This window comes from Fukomys damarensis, unplaced genomic scaffold, assembly GCF_012274545.1.
Source record: "Fukomys damarensis isolate Sample0158 unplaced genomic scaffold, DMR_v1.0_HiC HiC_scaffold_14, whole genome shotgun sequence".
Classification (NCBI taxonomy): Eukaryota; Metazoa; Chordata; class Mammalia; order Rodentia; family Bathyergidae; genus Fukomys; species Fukomys damarensis.
Genome location: NW_022900926.1, coordinates 80784211 through 80804186, shown reverse-complemented (window position 1 = coordinate 80804186; position 19976 = coordinate 80784211).

Sequence of the window (19976 nt, the reverse complement as noted above, 5' to 3'; positions counted from 1 at the left end):
CGGGCCGAGCTCCTGAGGCAAAGGGAGGGCCGGGGCGGAGCGGGGCGGGGCGAGTTCTCCAGATCCCGGCTGTTTCAGTTTCTCTCTGAGTAGGGTCCTGATCTGGAGTGAGAGCGCTGCTCTTTCCTGCTGAGGTCCCGCTTGCTGGACATCTTCTGGAGCACCTTCCACATTCCCTCCGTCATCCTCTTTTGAACTCTAAAGTCACATCTGACTTTTATTATATATAACTTTCCTTCTTTTAGCGTACTAGAAATTGAACTACATCCCCAGCCCTTTTTAATTCTTTTTTTAGACTGGATCTATGGCTAAGGTTGCTAAATGATCTAGGCTGTGCTGGATCTTGCAGTCTTTCTGCTTTGGTCTCCCAGAGTACAGGTATGCACCACCAAGACAGGCTTTATTTTGCTGCTGCTGCTGCTTTTCCTCTTCTTCTTCCTCCTCCTCCTCCTCCTGCCATCAACGCTGGATATGATTGAGTCTAAAAGTCTCCATCTCACAACAAAGGACAGAGTGTGGCTTAATGGATTAGAAATTAAGAAGTAACAGAGTTAAGCCCCAAAACTGATTTTACCTTAAAATTGTAATTCATTCCCATCATTATTTTCACTTGGGAACTTGACAAAAATGTTGCTATTTGTTTATGCTGTATTTGTAGGAATCATTCATCTGACAAATATAATTGAATACAAATATGCTAGTCACCATGCTAGGTGTGAGTATAAATAATTATCTTTTGGAGTAGAGACCAATTTTTTTTCCAAGGGAAAAAAGAAAACTGCACACATAATAATAGGTTGTAGTATAATTTTAAAGTCAAAATAGTCTACACTTCATAAATCAAAATTTTATACATTTTAATATTGGGTCTGACATACAATGTGGAGGGAAAAAAGTCATGCAAACTTGAGAAAATCTAAATAATTTGCACCCTAAATTATATTTCAGTAAAAGGGAGTTTTGTTTTTTGTTGTTGTTGTTTGTTTGTTTTAGTTTTGGTTTTGGTACCAGGAATAGAACTCTGGCCCTTGTGCTTGTGAAGCAGGTGCTGGAGCCACTGAGCTAAATCCCCAGCCCAAAAGGGAGGTTTTTGTTTTTTTTGTTTTTTTTTCTTTTTTATTGAGTTTATTGGTACAATCTAGGTCTACAATACAGTTACATTCATTACTGGGATGCTGTACCTTCACATGACAGGTCTTGGTTCTCATTTTTCCCCTTGTCCCTGCCGTCCCTTCACCCCTCCTCCCCTCCCCATTAACAAACTCTTTATTTCCATTTTTTCATTTTCTCATATTTTTTCTTTTCCCTTATTTCCTTGCCCCTACCCTTCCCCCTTTCCCTACACCTTTTACCCCTTTTCTTCCCACTTCCCACTCCTACCCATCAAAAGGGAGTTTTTTAAAGTGTACAATATGTTGGAACCCAATTTGTAATTTTTTAAAAAAGGGACAGTATTAGGGAAATTTAGGTTCTAGTCCTAACAAAAAGGAATTTAGGAATTATTCAAACCATCATGAGACAACTGTGCTAGCCCTCAGTCTGACACTTTTAACAAACATACCTAGGAGCTGAGAGTTTAAAATGGACCAGTCTTCAAGACTATGAAATTAAGATGACATACCAGGAGACCAGGATGGAAGGTCAGCTGGGCCATCAAAGACAGTATGATCAGCAAAGACACCAAGAAGCCAGAGAGGGGACAATTCATTACAGTCAAGCCATTGAAGAGGCAGGGGAGTGATGTGCCCTGTTCCAACGCTCAAGAACTTTCCCAGATGATGAGGGCAAAGTCCAGGTGGCAAGGGATGAATTTGTAGACTAGTCATTAATATCGCCTATAGTTACCTTTACTTAATCGGCATAGTAAAAAAATTCACAGTGCCGGGGATTTAGCTCAGTGTTTCTGCCACCTGCCTCAAAAGCACAAGGACCCAAGTTTGATCCCCAGTACCAAAAAGAAAAAAATTCACATCCCAAGGTGGAGACTTAAAACAGTAATAGATATGTTGCATGAAGATGCATGATAAAGACATGATAAAGATGAACAGACCCAAGTTAAACTCCTCCTACGTGTATGATGACATCAAGAGCCCAACTGACCAGGTCCCTCCTACCCTGTAAACACTGTAAAAGCTGTACACTGTTGTCTGTGTTTGGGTCAGCCTGAGGTTCCTGTCCCCCACGGCTCTTTCCCCTTGTACTCAAGCACAAGAATAAGAAGGCCTTCCTCCTGTGCTGCTATTTCACTCTTCTGGTAGACAGCACAAGAACTCATGGAGTCATACAGTAATAATCATACAGTACTGAAAATTTTCTTGGAAATGACAAAATTCCAAAGCGATTTTGATTTAGAGCGGAGGTGCCTTTAACATGATCAATGTCTCCGGAGATTGCAACCTCCATTTCAAAATTTGGCATAAGTTTGTTTTGGGGGGCTTTTTGTTTTCATTTGCCTTTGGTTGAGACAGGATTTGCTATGTAGTTTGGGCTGGCTTTGAATTCACTATGTAGCCAGGCTTGCCTTGAACATACAGCAATCCTGCTGCCTCAGCCTCCAAAGGGCTGAGATTATAGGCATGTACAAACATGCCTGGCTCATTGGAATATTTAATAAGTATTTCTATCAGATATCTTATAGCTTTACATTTTTGTGTGCTTTGTGATTTATTTAGCAATGTGGGGTTATATTCTTTTGGGAGTTTGTGCATTTATTGAGTTATTATTTTTGTGTATTTGTTCTTTCATTGGCTCTGATTTAATAGATGTTTAGGTTCTCTCCTTGTCTCAGCTCCCTATCTAGTTTCATCACCTCAGATGCCTGGGACAATATTATTAATATATTTCTTTATTCTTTTTTCCAAACATGTAAACCCCTCTTCCCAAGTTTTTATATTCCTCATACTTCACTATCCTCTCTAGTATTAATTACAGGGCTGGGGATTTAGCTCAATGGTTCCACTGCCTGTCTCGAAAGCACTAGGTCCTGAGTTCATTCCTTGGTACAAAAAAATATGTGTGTGTGTGTGTGTGTGTGTGTGTGTGTGTGTGTAATTAATGCTTGGTCTTCTCCATCCTGAGCCTTAGGCTCTTCCATACCCTACCTAGCTGGTTGTCCTCCCTATCAGCAAGTTCTGACAACCAAATAGCTTTCCTCAATCACAAGTAAACTCTCTTTCTCCCATATCTTTTCCTTGCCCCCACAAAATATCATCTGAAAACTCTCAATACTAAACCTTCAACTCAACTAAAAGTATTCCAATAAAATCAGACCTCACATCAACTTTTTTCTCACCTACCATTATTCCCCGCTTCAGACCTCCCCTCAGTAACTAACACTCCTCAACCAATCACCTCTCATTCCCCCCACCCCACCTCACCTACCTCACTGCAGAACAACAAATAACTGCCATCATGTGCATAGAGAAGACAAAGGGGGAAGTGTGCTGCAGAGCCTATCATGTAGAAGTGTTGTAAGACTGAATCTGTGGATTCACTGTAAGAAATGATTCTTTTGAGAAAACACAGGAACAGTCGAAATCTAGCACTGCACATTCAAAGCTGAAAATTATTCATGGGGCAGCAACATCCTACTAAGAAATCTCCATGTAAGCCTCCCTTCTCTAGTGCCCAACCTACATTAACCTGCCAAAAAAAATGGGGGGAAAATAGAGGATACACACACACACACACACACACACACACACACACATAACATACATACACACACATATATCCAAACAAATAAAACAGTATGATAGTTAACTGATTTTGTCAACTTGAGTAAGAAATGCCCAATTAAATTGGCTCAGCATAGTTCTGGGTGTGGAAGACCCAACCTAGTGAGGATTGTCACCAAAACGGTATAAAAGGGAAATGAAGAAGGAAGACTTGCTTGTGTTTCTTCAGAGATCCAGTCTTCACCTTCACCTTGGACGTTGTCTCCTAGCTTCCAGCAGACTCTTAAGCCTCCAAGATAGACCCTTCTGCTCTCCATTGCAGACCCTTTGACCTCTTGGTATGGACTTGCATAGGAAACTACACTGAGCTCCAGACCTTTGACTGGATCCTTTGGATCTCTAGAGCACAGATAGATCTTTTTCACTCTTTCATAGCTGACTCTCTGGGTGGTCACTGTGAGCCAATCTTGTAAATTCTTAGATATTTGCATATCTTGCATTAAATCTCTTTGTCTAGTAAGCACTGACTGATACACACAGAAACAAATAAGAGAAAAAAATAAAGGATCTCTGAACACCTCCTCAGCCTTCCCAAGGCAAAGCAAAGGGGTCAGAAAGGGAGAAGAAGAAGAAGAAAAAAAAAAAACAGGTAACAGATATCTATAAGACTTTCATACAAGGGTTGAAGAAAATAGATGAGTTCAAAGAGGAAATGAAACAAAAGTTCACAGAAATTACATTCAATATGCCCACAGTAAATTTCAAGGAAATAAGTAAAAAATTAGATGAGCTAACCAAAACAGTTCAAACTTTGAATGACAATTCAACAAGGATATGGAATCCTGGAAAAGATATGATAGAAATACCTGAAATAGAAAATTCAGATATTGTAGAAATGACTAATGTAAAGACAGAATATCTGATATTGAAGACAAAATAGTGAGTTACAATAAAGAGCTCAAAGAAACCAAAAAGGAGATAAGAGAATCAGAGAAGGCCATCCAGCAGCTACTAGATGACAACAAGCAGACTGATCAGAAGTGAAAAGGGTGAAATCACAATAGATACTGAGGAAATCCAGAAGGTATATACTAACTACTTTGATTCTAACAAATAAGTAAATATTGAAGAAATGGACAGATTCCTAGACATATACAAACTACCAAAACTAACTCAAAAAGACATAAATATACTGAACAAAACAATAACAAGCAATGAAACACAGTAATAAAGAACCTATCAACTAAAAAAAATAACCCAGGGCCAAAAGGATTCACTGCTGAATTCTACAAAACCTTTTAGGATGTTATATTACCAATATTCTTTGCACTCTTCAAGGAAATTTGAAATGGATGGAGTCCTCCAAAACTCATTTATGGAAGCCGGTATCCCAACCAGATAATGAGCCAACTAAAAAAAGAAAAATATAGGCCACTCTCCTCAATGAATACAGAGGCAAAAATCCTTAACAAGACATTAGTAAATAGAATGTACTGCATTATCAAAAACATCATACATCAAGAAGAAATCAGGTATAGAAGGACTGTACTTGAACATGATAAAAGCTATGTGTGACAAACCAGTAGCCAGCATCATACTAAATGGGGAAAAGCTAAAAGTATTCCCCATAAATTCAGGAACAAGAAAAAGATGCCCACTATCACCTCTTCTGTTCAATATAGTACTTGAAACACTAGCAAGAGCAATTCGGCGTGAGAAGGAAACAGAAGAGACACGTATAGAAGAGGAAGTACTCAAATTATCATTATTTACAGACGACATGATCCTCTACATAGAAAACCCAAAGAACTCCATCAAAAACTCTTAGAATTAAAAATGAACTTCAACAATATATCAGGATACAAGATCAACACAAAAAATTATTAGCATTTATGTACACCAACAATAAACAGGATGAGACAGAAATTATGAAATTAATATCATTCACAGTAGTTTAAAAATGAAATATCTAGGAATTAACCTAACCAAGGAAATGAAAGCCCTCTACAAAGTACTCTGAAAGAGGAGATTGAAGAGGACAGCAGAAAATGAAAGATATACCCTGCTCCTGGATAGACAGGAACAATTTTGTCGAAATGGCTATCCTCTCAAAACTGTTATATACAGATTCAATGCATTCCCAATCAAAATACCAACAGCATACTTTACAGATCTAGAGAAAACAATCCTAAAATTCTTATAAGATCAGAAAAGACCCAGAATAGCAAAAACAATTTTGGGCATAAGAGCAAAGCAGGAGACATAGCAATGCCTGACTTCAAGCTATGCTACAAAGCTAGTGATAAAAACAGCATGGTACTGTGTTGGGGACCAGGCTATGTGACTTGGGTCCGGTAGGGTCCAAGGCTTGCTTTAAGAACAGAGAAGCTAATGGAAAACCACAGACTTCCAGGCTGGACATAGAAATCTCACAAATACAGCACTCCTTGGGTAACATGACATCTGCAGAAGACAATGTAAAGAATGCAGGCATCCAAATATAGGGAAAGATCATTTGCTGACCTTCCTGTTCCATGAAAAGTGCACTACCCCTTCCGCTGTGCTTCTTGCTTGCCAGTAAAATAGGGTCAATAGTGGAAATTGTTGAACCTGTCCACTAGAGGCAGGCTCTTCCTGATCCCCTTGTACCTTAAACATGTGGTATCTCTCATTTGAGTAAGGCAAAGTACAAACTAAGAGGAAAATAAAGGAAGGAAAGAAGACAAGGGGATAGATCTCTTGCAGATAGGAAAGTGTTCAGGGGCCCAAGGGCAAGGGGGAGGGTGGAGGGAATAGAGAAATGGGAAGAGTGAAGATTTGCCATGTACAAAATATTAATAACCTCAATGATTGTGGATATTATATACCATAAACATGAACTAAGATTAATTACATCAACAAGAATGAAAAGGGAGAAAAGGAAAATTAGAGGAAGAGGGAGAGAAGGAGGGGAGAGGGAAGGGGATTTTAAAAATAGCAGAAACAGGTTGTTATGTACCTGTACCAACTCCTCAAGAAGATTGTAAAATGCATGTATTGCAAACATGTACGAATAACAAATTTTTAAATTTTACTTTTAAATAAATATTATTTTTTAAAAATAATAAATAAGTTAGGGGCTGAAAATGTAGTTCAGTGCAAAAGCCCTGGGTTCAATTCGCAGTACGGCTGCAACAACAACAAAAGATTTGAACCAATCCCTATCCAATTTATGAAAATCATGTTATAAATTGAGACTTCTTTACTCTAAATTTTTCTGTTTTCCACTTTTAAACACTATCCTTTAAAATAGAAAAGAAAAAAAGGGAAGCCTGACTTTTTTGCAGTACATAATGATTACATTCATCGTGGGGATTTGGTAATTCACATAACACATCTTAATTCTTTTTCCATCCCCTTCTGCTCCCATGCCCTTCCCCGCACCTCTTGGTCCCCTTTTGCAAAGATCAGCACGTTCGGGGCAGGGCTCTGAGGAGGGGATGGTGAGGGGAGGGTGGGAAGGAAGCAGTCAGCTGGAGAATGGGTGGAGCCGGCGGTGACGACGGCCGGGCTGCTGTCACAGTGTAGCGCAGGGCCTTGAGGGGCTCTCGGGAACCCGCTCTGGGAAAAGGGGACGGCGCCTGATCTCGAGTTCCGGGGGAGGGGAGGCGTGGACGGGGCTGATTGCTTTACATTTCCAGGTGAAAGTGAGGCCCGTGACTCTTGGCGTCAGGTTTCGCGGCACCCACTTGCCCTTCTGGTTGCTTCAGACCCCGGGGACCGCAGGGCGCGGGGTTCCCAGGGGAAGAGCGTGCTTTCGTGGGAGAACACCGGCAGTTGGTGAAGGCGTTTGTTTGAGAGTGAAGATCAACTCGCGACTCCGAGGTGCTGGCACGATGGGCCGTTTCTGCCGGGCGAGGCAAAATGCCTATCCCGGTCTTGCAGGGGATTCCTCCTGCTACCCGCGGGAGAGCAGCGCTCTGCTTGGTGACCCGAACTGCCACCCAGAATTAGAACATGAGAGCTATGAATTTTACAGACGCGGAAGCAGAAGTCAGAGGAGCGTAGTGGACCGTGAAGGGGATGAGTTTAAAGCTCGGAGCCGCCTCCGCTCCCTTCTTTTGCCTCTCCTGTGGCACATTCATCTGTGGACGCAGCTGCAGCGCCCGGCAGAACGTTGCCTCCCGCTCCTTAACATTCGCTGTGGTTTTTTGATGGGCTTTTCTATACAACGTGTTGTTTCCTTTTACCTTTATTCAGCAATCATTTATTGGGCGTGTAATCTGCCAGGCCTCCTGCCGGGGGAGACTGACACCAGCAAATCAGCACTACACACAGCCCAGTGGAGCGAGACTGCAATGAGAAGAAACCGACTCTACCTGAGTTGGAGAAAATGTTAGAAAACGGTTCATTTTTCATTTTAGAAGTTATGCGAATATTACATGAACTTTGTAATACTAAGTATTTCGTATTCTCATTTAAGCAAAAAAGCGCAGTGTAAGTCCCCTTATGCATCTTCCCATCCCACTTCTCCCCTGAGATATGATTTGGCACACATTTCTCTGAACACTTCAACGAATATTTACGGTAATAGAAGTACACACTATACAGAGGTACTGGCATGTAAATGTGACCTGTGGATACTTTTCTGTTATTTTGTCTCAGGTGTTCCAAAGTTTTCCCACTGTACCTGTATTCCATAGACTACAGTTTATTCAACCTCTCACTGGTGAACGTCTTGGTTTCCAAGTTTTTGCTATTATAAACAGTTCTTCAGTAGTTATCACTGTGTATATGAACAAGTATTTTACTACAATAGGTTTTAGAAGCAGAATTATTAAAGGAGAGGCGATAACTAACATGTAACTGGATCTTAAAAGAGCACACATCATATAGAGACCAGGGAGAAATATTCCCTTCAGAAGGATCATTGTGTGTGAATCATGAAGGAGAAGTAGAAATAGATCATTATTGATTGCACTGTGCATACATTAACTATTTAAACCTCACAGTAACTCACTGAAGGGCATTTGAGAACTAATTAAAGATCCTGGGCTGTATCCTATAATGTATGTTGTGGGAAGTATCCGGATGAAGTTAGATTTACCAGTGTGAAAGCAACAAAATTACAGATTATTTCAAGGTTAGGCCACAAGGTAAAAACCAGGTTCAGTTAGTATGGCTCTTTAAATATTCCTGAAGAGACCCACATATTATCCCTCAGCAAATTCAAAATAGCCATTTCGGGCCAGGGATTTAGCTCAGCGGTTCGGTGGCCTGCCTTGCAAGCCCAAGGACCTGAGTTCAATCCCCGGTACCAAAAACATAGCCATTTCTCCTCTGTATAGGAATACAGCATTTCTTTGGTTGTGCATCAGATCAAGTCACTGATTTATAAGTAGAGGACGTGTGTGTGTGTGTGTGTGTATGTGTGTGTGTGTGTGTGTATTTTTAACAATAATTCAATAGAGTGGAATAGAGATGCATACCATGAGAGGTCTGAAGGTGCTGAGACTCATTAAGGGAGCATGGTTGTTTCAACTCTTGCTCATTGAGTGGAAAGCCAGGAAATGCAGTCTTTATTATTCCTCCTTCTCCCCACCTCCCAAGTATTGCTGAATTATAGACAGTTAAATGTCAGTTTGATGACTCAGCAAGAGAAACGTAACTATCTTTGATCTTGTTTCACAAGTTAATCACTATGATTGTTTTCTATTGGTTACATGCCAGAAGTGAGTTTAACATTATTTATGACATCCCTGTAGTTTTCCAGTTACTAACAATGAGAAATAGCCTGCTCACCTGGAAGAGTATGATTCCAGATGTTTTAAGATTTAATTTTGCAGACAAAAACAAATCAAAATTTCAAAATCTAAAAGAGATGAGAAAATATGTATATTTATTTTTACATTTATTCTGTTAAAATATAATGTAAAATTTGCTATTTTAACCATTTTTTAGTGAATGCAGTTGCATTGATTACACTTTCAGTGTCGTGCAACCATCACCACTTTCTACTTCCAAATTTTTCATCACCTTATACAGAAACCCTTACAGCCATTAAGCACTAACTCCCCATCCCTCCTCCAACTCCTGGAAACCTCTACCCTGCTTCTGAATGCATCTATTCTAGGTATCTCATATAAATGAAATCGTATAATATTTGACATGTCTTCGTTTGAGGTTATGTCTTCTTCAAGTTTTGTTCATCTTGTAAGCATGTGTCTTGAGCTTCATTCCTGCTTTAATATTTTATTGTACCTGTATACCACATTTTGCTTATCCACCCATTTTTGACAAACACTGGTTATTTCCACTTTCAGTCATTGTGTATAATGCTAAGCACATTAGTGTCCAATGACCTGTTGAGCCCGTTTTCAACTCTTTTTAATATATACTTAGGAGTGGAATTGCTGAAAGCCTGTATCTTTCAACTATTATAGCTATGTGTGCATTTTCCCATCACTTTGCTATCAGTGAGAATGACAAATGAAAGTACAAAGTGTCTGGTATCTACAGGTACTTCTTTATAATTTGCTTTTGGCTTTACTTAACTATTGGACCTAAATAAATGGAACTGCGAGGTGTTTCTTTTAGCCTAGGAGCACTGGAAATAAAACTAAAACATTCAGGGTATTGTAACCTGAGAGAGTTGAGAATATTAGGTTTATCATTTTCCAACTAGTTTTTTTTTTCATTTAATACTGTACTTTGGACAACTTAATATTAAATTGTGTAAATTTGCCGCTTGTAACCATTTCTTTACTGGTTGATTTCTAGCTTATTTGTAGTTTTAAAAAGTTATAGGAGTGCTTCTAATGAACATATTTATACGTATCTCCATCTGTATCCATTCATACCAAAATTCCAATAGGGTAGAGTTCTAAAAGTAAAATTGTGAAGCAAAAAAGATATGCATACTGAAAATGTTACTGCTAAATTTCTCTTCAAAAGTTTGTAAAATTATACACTGTTCTGAGAGTCCCCATCTCCTCAGCCCCTCACTAATATTTGCTGTTACCAGACTGGATTACAAGCTGGATGCAAAGTTTTGTTGAACTCCTGTGTTCTCTTAATTCATAGTGAAATTGGACAACTTTTCTCATTTTATTGATCATTTGTATTTCTCATATCAATTCTGTATTCATATATTTTCACTGTTTTTCTATTGGGATTTTTTGTTCTTTTCCTAGTTATTTGTGTGAGCTTTCTATTTAATTAATAATTATCTTTTGTCTTTTCTAGGTTACAAATATTTCTTCCTGACTGCCAACTGTCTTCAAATTGTTATTGTACATTTTCCATATATAAATTTGTCATTTTTATGAGAACCTTTATGACTTCTGCTTTCTGTCATATTTAGGATGGCCCTCCCCTTCTTCCAAGGTTGAAATTATCCACTTATACATCATTAAAAGCACCATTAGTATTTTTAAGATGTTAGCTTTTAGATTTGGATTTGGAGTTTAAGCATAAAGAATGAGGTGATTTTACTTACTTAAAGTTTTTTCCTAAGTAGCTGCTCTACATTATTTGTTGAATAAAATATCTTTTCCCTATTGATTTGAGGTATTACTGTTCACAGGCACAGAATTTTCATATAGATATGCTGTGGATCTCCTTTTCTTCTCCTCTTCCTCCTTTTCCTTACCCATTCTTCTTTTCCTTCTTTTTCAAAACACTAAATCTCTTTATCACAAGAACAAAGATCAGTTTCTTTCTGGAAGATGCCAAAATGCTATATAGAAACACTGAAAATGTAATATTTTAAGATAACACAAGGTCATTCTCCTGAGATTGCCTCTGGTACTCTCAGTTACTATAGCATATCTCAACACAAAAACAAACTGAAACTTGATTTAGGAGTGCATTTTTTCCTTCCTATTTATTTAAATTAACAAATAATTTTACACATTATGGGGTAGAATGTCTTATTTTGATAGCTGCAAACACTGTGTAATGACCAATTTAGGTAATTAACATATCTATCATTTAAAACATTTATCATTCCTTTGTAGGAATCTTGAATCCAAACTCCAGCTTTGCTGCTTTTCAGCTACCGGATCTGCAAAAAGTTATTTATCTGTGTGAAACTTCATGCCTCAGTTTCCTCCTCTCCTTGGTAGTCAGCCACAGTCAGAAGCTCTTTGGACACTGAGGTTTCACTTTATATGTAACACTTTAAACAAAATGTGAAGCATTACTTCCCATTCAAACCCCTGAAACATCATTATTTACCTTCTTATAGTATTTTTTGTTGTATAATATGAATATTAACAACTTCTTTGACTTCTTTCAAAATCTTTTTTTTTTTTTCTTTTGGGTACAAGGGATTGAACTCTGGACTTTGTGCTTGCAAGCAGGCAGCAGAATCGCTGAGTAGAACCGCTGAGTTAAATCCCTGGCCCTTTCAAAATCTTTTCGTTTTCTTTGTTTAAATAATTTTAGACTTCTAGAAAAGTTACAAAAATAAAACAGATCATTTTATTCTTACTCAGTTTCTCCTCATGTAGACATTGTGATCATTGTGATCAGGAAATGATTTACATAATACTGTTAAATCCTCCACAATTAAACTTCACCAATTTTCACATTAATAGCTGTTTCTATAGCCTCAGACCAAATCTAAGATCCTACCATTGCATTGTTATCGTGTCTTCTTAGTCTACTCTAGCCTGACAGTTCCAGTTTTTATCTTTCATGATGCCGATACTTCTTAAGAGTACTGGTTATTTGGTATGTTTTTGTTTTGGGTATTTTAAGACAGGGTCCTGCTGTGTAGTTCAGGCTGGCCATGAGCTCACATGAGCCCAGGCTGTCCTTGAACTTGCTGCAATCTTTCTGCCTCAATCTCCTGTATCAGGATGTGCCACCATATCTGGCTTTATTTATTTATGTATGTTTGATTTTTTTTCTGAGGCTTTCTTTCTAAATTCTGATCAGGCCATGCCTTTTTGGCAAGGATACCAAGAAGTGGTATGTTCTCAGTGCATCATATCAGAAGTCAGGAAATTACATGCTGTCAGATCTATCTTATTACCAGTGAAAGTTTTGAATAGCTGGTTCAAATGGTATCTCAATTTTCTACCTTCGTAACTAATAAACATCTCATGATGAAGTATCCCATTTCTCATCATAGTTTTACCCATTAAATCTAGACCTACTACGGCAACAATTGTTACTGGAATGTCTGCCATGATTTTCTTTCCATCATTTCTTCTACATTTACCAAGTAGGGCCCTGATATAAGGAAGAGCATCCTTTCTCCCTGTTTATTTATTCAGATATATCTTTATTATCAGTTTGAACTATAGGTTTCTCTTATAAGTTGTTATCCAGTACTATATTATGTTACCAATTATTTAAGTGAGAAAGTAACATTACCATTTAGTACTTACAAATGTAGTTTGTGGTTTATTTATTTATTTATTTATTTTTTGGTGTGTGGATCAAACTTGGAACCTTGTGCTTGTGAGGCAATCGGTGGCACCACTGAGCTAAAGCCCCAGCCCACAAATGTAGTTTAAAATGTAAATTCCCCACGTCTAATTTATGACTTACTATCTTTGCTTGAAAGGGAAATGAAATTAAAATTAATTAGCATTGCAATGGATTAGAATAAGATCAACAAATTATTTCCACGACTGTTACCAAATGCTCAATATATGTTTACAAACTCTTGCTAATTAAAGGGTTTCCAGCCAGTAGAAAGTGGAGCTAGTAGGTCAGCCATTAAGCATGGTGGCAAAAGGACAGCTTGGATCTTTTTTTCAGTCAGGGTATGGGTGTAAGTGGAAAAATTTCTTTTTCTGTGCTGTATTCACAACATTTTACCCCCAGTGCTGAGGATTGAAGTTGGGGCCTTACTCATGCTCGGCAAGTATATCATGGAGCTATTTCCTCATCCCTTCTAGAAACACTTCTGACACCAAAGGTGTGGGTTTTCTACACCAAGCACTTCTCTGTGGATATGAACTGGGTATTGTACAATTTAACTTTGAACTACTGTAAAATAGGAAATATAAAATTGGCAATTTTATCAAATTTATTCAATACAAGAATCACTGGTTGAAATGACACCTGTTCAGGTGACTCCTGGGATAGTCAGTATGTACACAAATGTGCTGCCCAAGTGACCCTCGGGGTAAACTGTTACGTGGTTAAAGGGAATGACAAAGGACACAGATGGCTAGCCAGATGCAGAAGTACACAGAAAGGTCTGGAGAGGTCCTGAGCTCAGGAGCCTCTGTCCCTGTGAGGTTGGGATGCACCATCCTCCCAGCACACAGGTGTGTTAACCAACCCAGAAGCTCTCTGAACTCTGTAGTTGAGGGGTTGCTTATGGCAGCTTTATTATGTAAGCATGATTGGAGATTACCTCATTCTCCAAGCACGCTCCGCTCCCTAGGATGAGGAATGGGGCTGAAACTATTTTATTATTATTGTTCTGAGTGTGTGGTACTGAGGATTGAACCCAACACATTCATGCTGAGCAGTTACATCTCCAGCCCTTTATACTGATTATTTGGAGACAGGGTCTCACTAAGTTGTCCAGGCTGGGTTTGAATTTGCAATTCTTCGCCTTGGCTGCCTGAGGGATGGAATTTCAGGTATGTGCCCACACCTAGCTGAAATTATTTTTTTTCCCCTCTAGATTTGAAGTTAATAAGGGAAGATGACATAATCTATGTACTGTTTCTAAGGATGTCACTTACAAGGAATTAAAAAACCTGTTGAGTTACAAAATCATTATGCTACAGAGAAATGGGAAATTCTTGAATATGGAAAGATTCCTGGACCTATCAATATACCAGGTAAATGACATATATCTTAAACTGAATAAAAATATATTCAATAACTTACTATATCCAAAATTTAATTAAAATTCTTAACATTACATTTCAGTGCATGAAGTAAGTGAAGTTCTACAGATGGACTCAAGAGCCTTCAAAGAGAAGAACCATGAAGTAAAGCCATACAAATAGGAGAGCCTAGTGTTTTCCTGTTTAGCGGGAGTAAGAAGCAAGGCAGCTCTGGGCACAGCAAAATCTCTGGGCTTTAACAGGTATGTAGAAGAAAAAAATGGATTGAAGAATGTGTATTGAAATGTTTCACATATATTCATTTAATGACATTTTTCTTGATGTACTTAAGAATTTGGGGGGGCTGGGAATGTAACTCAGTGGTAGAGCATACGGTAAGTGTGCTCAAAGCCTGGGGCTCATTTCCCAGCACCACACATAAATATACCATCACCACCACTACCACCACCACAGCTGCCTTATAACTAGTTAATAAAGACAAGATAATAAGAGCATGTAACTCTTTATCTTACTTAAAAGTACCACATCTATTAAATAGGCTTAGAATCTAAATAATATGGTAAAGTTCCTATCAACTTTCTATTATAAAATAAGAGAAAATGTTTGTAATACTGTTTTATGTATATTTTCAGTGCTAAACACTGTTGGAGGATGGAATGGGTAACCTATGAATTTTCAGAGAAGAAACAAGGAAATTAAATTTTGGAATGCAAGTACTTTGCGTACATGCAACCTAGGATAGTGGAATGAACATAGGAGAAATTTAGTCCTGACACCAATATGGTAAAGGGATTCTCTTTAAGTCACCTACTTGTTCAATCTTTTTAAAAAAATTCTTTTTCTTATCTGTAATTTGAAAATAATGTCCTCCTGTTCCCCAGCTAACATCTTCAAAGGCTACTGAGGTATGAAATAATGGACGTGACTTGCTCTGGAAATACATGTTCGGATTCTAGGAGTTAATTTTTTAAGTCATTTAGTACAGCTCAACAGTATTCCAAAAGATTAGATTATTTGTAGTATCTAATTATGTGTGGCCATTTGGGTTAATACAGGTTCTATTCATCAGAGGCTATGAACTTGATCTGAATGCTTAAAATACATTATCATTCAAAGTCTCAAGGCATGTGTTGTAACCAGAATAGCAGTGATACAATTTGCAATTAAAAAATTAAAATTGAAGATATACTCCTAAGTGAAATAAATAAGTCACACGTGTAAATACCGAATAGTGTCCCTGGTGTGAATAATCTGCAACAATGCATAAGATTCTAATAAGATTACTGACATTTAGAAATGGGAAGAAAGGAGCTAAAGGTGTAGGGAAGGTGGGATGGGTAGGGGAAGAGTAAAAAGGGAAAAGAAAAAAATGTGAGAGAATGAAAAGATGAAAATAAAGTGTTTGTAGATGGGGAGGGGAGGAGGGGGTGAAGGGAGGGCAGAGGTAAGGGGAAAAAATGAGAATCAAGACTTGCCATGTAGAGATACATGATCCCAACAATGAATGTAACTGTACTGTATCCCTAAAATGTATCAATAAACTCAAAGCTGGAAAAAAAATTAAAATTAGTATTAACATGCGGCTAGAAATCAGAACAGTGGTTACTTCTGTGGAGAGTAGATCAACTAGTGAGGGAAGAAGAGAACTTTCTAGAGTGATAGAAACGTTCTGTATTTCAGCTCAGGTATTGGTATATAGAAATCTGTTTTAAAAACTCATTGAAGTAGGGCCAGGGATTTAGCTCAGTGGTGCCACCACCTGCCTCACAAATGCAAAGTCCTGAGTTCAATCCCTGGGATCAAAAAACAAAAACAAAAAAAACTCACTGAAGTAAACACAAAAATCATATGCTTTTTTATAAGGATACTTCAATCTAAAAATAATGAAAATAGAAAAACTGTCTACATGTCAGTGATTGTAACATGGGTATATTTCTTTGAAATATTATGTCCTACACTTTTGTGCTAGTGCACCAGTAGCAAAATAAACCAGTGCTTCATCAATCAGATCCATCTGTTTTTACTCTCATTCATGTAACATTCAGATCATACAGGCCCTAACAACAAACTCTAAGGACTTCATTGTCTGTAATGAAATGGAGTCTTTGGAGAATCTGGAGATGTGATCACCTTAAACTTCTAACAACGTTTGTGTAGTTTCTTGCAAACCAAGCTACCAAAACTCTAGAAGCTAGGGAATACACACATATGGTGTGTTTAAAGGCATAAAGTATTGAAACAGTGAGAATTTGAGGAGCTATCTCGGAAGGAAAGTTGTAGAGGATCAATAAACACTGAAGTACTGGGCCTGGCAAGGAATGAGAGCCTGGGAAAATACTCCAGGTTTTTAGTTTTAAGTACTAAGTGGACATGAACCAGAGGGACATGGCAGAGGAGAAACAGTCCATGGCATGGCAGGACAGGCAGAAGGCAGGAGGTAAGCAATAGCAGCCAAAAAGAAGACACAGCACTAGCTGGCCTTCTTACTGTCCCTTATATAGGCCTTCCAGGCCACCTGCCCTTTGGGTAGTGCTACCCACACCCAGGGTGCTATAGTTTATATCTAAAAATCCCCAAAAGCCTCATAGCTGAGGCTTTTGGGATGATTGGATCATGGAGGCATGATATTTATTAGTGGATTGGTCTAAGTCCACTGACTTAGTTTATAGCTAAAGGTGAAGCCTGATTTCGGGAGATGTCACTAGGGGCATGGCCCGGAAGGGTCTCTCTCCTAGTCCCTTGATTCCTGCTTCCCGCTTGCCATGCTGTCCTGCCTTAGACCAGCCAACTGTGGACTGAATCCTCTACAAATTTTTAGCCAAAACAAACCTCTCTTTCCATAAATTGTGGTTGTCAGATATTTTGTCCCAGCAACAAACATTAAGACAGTATTATAATGGTAGAATCTAGTTATGTTGTATACAAGTGGGATAAGTCACCTCATAAATTTTGAAGATTAAATCAGGTAATAGGTTAAATATTTAATTATGTCATTATCGCCATCAATGAATCTGAAGAATATGGTACCTGCTTATAGGCAGTTGATAATTTTTGGTTGCTACTTGCATTCATTTAACCATCATGGGTAGAGAAGTCAGGAGAAGTTTCCAGTTAAATCTCTGGAGGCAGGAATGGCAGGGAGACCCCTTACATAACAGGAGAGATGAAGTGAAATTATGGCTATTGAGAAATGAGATGATACCTAGCTCCTGCCCTCACTTAAGAATGCTAACAGCTACACTCCTAACACTGAAGACAGAAAGCTAGCAGAGTCCCCTTTAGAAAAATAGACCCACCCCCAAGAAAAACCTCCAGAAAATGATGTTGGAACAGAAGGTAGCCAATGAAAGTTTTCTTGGTCCCTTATCCTACAATGAAGCCTGCCACTGAAAAGGCCTACTCATGCACTGAGGCTTTTTAATTATTTTGCTTTGTGCCTCTCAAATATGAAGGGACCTGAGACATTCTACCTTGAAAGACTGTGAACAAACCAAATAGAGAAACAAGAAGTAGTGTTAGTACAGGGAACAAAGAAAAAATTTAAACAACCAAGAAATATCCTTAGACTAAGGATATTAGCATTCATTAGCATGCACTAATATCCTTAGACTAAGAAGAACACACTGTACTCAAGAAAAAGATGCTACTTAAGACTTAGATCCCTCCTATTTTGAATAATTGTACAAGAAAACAAAGAGAAGTATCAATATGGTCAATTCTATGACAGTGTGCTACCTGGCCTAAAAATCAGTCAGTTCAGAGCAGAGAATGAAGGACTCAGGAAAAAGTTTCCTTCTAAATGATTTTGGGGGATAATGATAAATGGTTTGGGGATAATTAACAAAATATAAATTAAAACAAATTACAACCAAGTTAAATACTAATTCCAGAAACACAAAAATATTTTAAAAGAAAATCAGTATACACAGAAGACTTATCTACATTTTCTATAGATACAAATGTATTCCTTATAATGAATATGAATTTAACAAAAATTATATAATAAAATGATAGAAGTCCTAATGAGGGCCAGGCTGGGGAAGATAGGTGAGAAGGAAAAATATTTACCTTCTACAGTAGGAAGTTGGTAAATAATATTTATAATTTATTTTATTTTTTTTGGTACCAGGAATCAAATTCAGGGCCTCACACTTGCCAGGCAGGCACTAACTATCCTGCTGAGCTACATTCATACAATTTGAAAAAAGGAGAGGGTAAGCAGTGGAGGCAATACAGCAAAGTTTTTAGAGCTCAGATGCCCAAGTTTTATTGATTGATTGATTGACTGGTACCAGGGATCAGACTCGAGTCCTAGTGCTTGCGAGGCAGGTGGAGGAACCACTGAGCTAAATCCCCAGCCCCAAGTTTTAATAATTGAAATATAATCTAAACTCTGTCACTTCATCTGTGACTGGGTTACTTATCCTTTTTCTGAAATTCTTTATCTCTAAAATGATTGTTCTAAGAAATGACTAATTAATGCAGAGTATACACCATACTTGCTACACAATAAATGCTATAATTAAGCCTTTTACATGCAAATATGGAAATAAACAACAGAGGAATAGGCTGGGGATTTAGCTTAGTGGTTCCACCATCTGCTTTGCAAGAGCAAGATCCCAAATTCCATCACTGATACAAAAACAAAAACAAAACCAGAGGAATAGGGAGTGGGAATAAGACGTTGGTAGAATAGGACAGAGGTCTAAATTTTTCTTATAATGTAGTAGCACTGTCCAATGTAAGCTGCTGTTTTTAAATTGCCCTATATTTTACAAAATAAACAGGTAAAACTAATCTTAATGTTTTACTTAACCCTGTATATCCAAATATTACTATTTAAAACATAATCATTAACAAATTGATATTTTACATTCTTTTGTTTTATATTAAGTACTTGAAACCCAGCGTTTTTACAGTAATTTAACATTTTGAGCATATATCAATTCAGATTAGCCATTTTAAGTGTTCAATAGCTACTAGTGGCTATCATAATGGACAGTGTAGTATGCTAATATTTAATTTTTAACAATATATATCATCAGCCAGCATGGTTGCATATGCCTGTAATCTCAGCATGTAGGAGGCTAAGGCAGAAGGCCTGCCACAAGTTTAAGGACAGCATGGACTACACAGTGAGTTCAAGACCAGCCTGAACTACATAGTGAGAGCCTGTCTCAAAACCAACAAAAAAACAAACAAAAAAACCAAAAAACTCATCAGTAGTTGATAAATCACAAGAGACAAAAATTCATTACATGCTTTCTGATGGAAGACTACCACTTTATACAGCAATGTATTAAAAAAACTGTGTATGATGAACCCTGTTGATTCAATTTACCAATTTATAGAAATAGTGAAGAAAACCATATTAAAGGACACATCAGGGATACAATCAGCAAAACTCAGGTTGTAGTAAACTTAGTAGACGAATAAACCAAAAAGGAAATTTTAAAAATTGAAATGGAGGATCCATGAGTTTAAAATAAACTTGGAG